Source organism: Suricata suricatta, chromosome X (genome assembly GCF_006229205.1).
Source record: "Suricata suricatta isolate VVHF042 chromosome X, meerkat_22Aug2017_6uvM2_HiC, whole genome shotgun sequence".
NCBI classification, from domain to species: domain Eukaryota; kingdom Metazoa; phylum Chordata; class Mammalia; order Carnivora; family Herpestidae; genus Suricata; species Suricata suricatta.
This window is the reverse complement of record NC_043717.1, coordinates 15497559-15498892: the sequence shown is the minus strand read 5'-3', so window position 1 is coordinate 15498892 and position 1334 is coordinate 15497559. Positions and strand designations below refer to the sequence as shown.

The following is a 1334-nucleotide window of genomic DNA, read 5'->3' as shown; positions in this document are numbered from 1 at the left end:
AATGAGAGCAAGACAGGAGGTCTGATCAAGCTCTAACGTTTATTCAAGGAGGCTGATTATATACACAAGCAAGGGGGGAAGAAAGATGCACGTGAAGGAAGGAATGCAGTGGGAAACACAAGGTATCAGGGACCTGCTAACAAATGTTGACACATGGTAATCTCAGTTCCTGGGACCAACAGGTATTTACGACTCTCCACGACTCTCCAGGAACTAACAGTTATTTATGACCCGTTTGCTGCTTATCTAGCTGTAACATTCCACCAGAGTTAGTTAATACTGTTTTAACTTTTCCACCAGAGTTCTTTAACTCTTTCCTTGGCTCCTGGCATCTCGCAAACATAATGTTGAATGAAAGGAACCAGACAGAAAAGAATTATGTATTGTTTGGTCCCATTTATTTAAAGTTCAGAACCAGACAAAATGAATCCATGGTTTAAAAGTTGGGATATTGGCAACCTTGACAAGAGTAGGTGACAGGGTGTTCATGTGAGGGGCCCTTTTATGATGTTAGTGAAACCTATTTCTTGATCTTGGTGATTACACATGGGTCTGTTTACTTTGAAAATTCATCAAGCTATGTACTTATGACTTGTGCACGTTTTAAAATGTTAGGCTTTCATGAAAAATTAATTCTAAAAAAAACTACTTTTTAAGCAGTGGAAATAAGATTAAAATAATCAACAAGTTTAGAAAATTCTTGGAATTTAGAAAAGTATAAGATGTGTCAATATTAGCATTTAATGCATAAATAAATCACTGCTTTTATGCATTTTTGCTTTCTCTTCTTTATTGATTTATGAATTTAATTTCACTTCAAGTACCAAAGCAATTTAAAGATAGCTTAGTGTTCTCAAATTTGTACCAAGATGTTGAGCGTGAGGGCACATTAAAAACCCACAAATAGTAGATCTGTCTAAACTTGTTGGAGTTTTGAGTTTAAAGCAATTTTCTCAGAAGCCAAGCTTAGAATATTTAAGATAGCTATTTCAACAACCCTGGGTTTGAAATTTAGATTAGGAGTGTTGAAGCACAAAATTAAAAAGTAAATAATAAATCTTTCAGACTTGTTGACTCAAGATAATTGAGTGAACACAGACATTTACCTCTCCTTCTTACAAAAACCATTGAAGAAACCGTGTAAAAATAATCATTTCATAGTCTGTTGGGAGTCTGTGACTGGTGTCAGCAATAAAGCATAAAAGAAAGAGTATCTGGTAGCTGTAAATTCAATCAGATCAGACTGACAGTGACACCCAAAAGAGCTGGGAAGTGAAGGAAAACCTAACTTTTAGAATACAGACAAAAGCAAGGACCTTTCAAAGAGACTTTTC

General features: G+C 35.3%; 1 long non-coding RNA gene across 2 annotated transcripts in view; it reads left to right on the top strand.

Moving 5' to 3' along the window:
* Positions 1 to 772, top strand: part of LOC115283904 — an 85056-nt gene extending 84284 nt beyond the window's left edge. For both annotated transcript variants that reach the window (XR_003905089.1, XR_003905088.1), the window contains exon 4: positions 20 to 772. This is a non-coding gene — a long non-coding RNA (uncharacterized LOC115283904). The remainder of the gene's footprint in view (positions 1 to 19) is intronic.
* The last annotated feature ends 562 nt before the right edge of the window (positions 773 to 1334 follow it).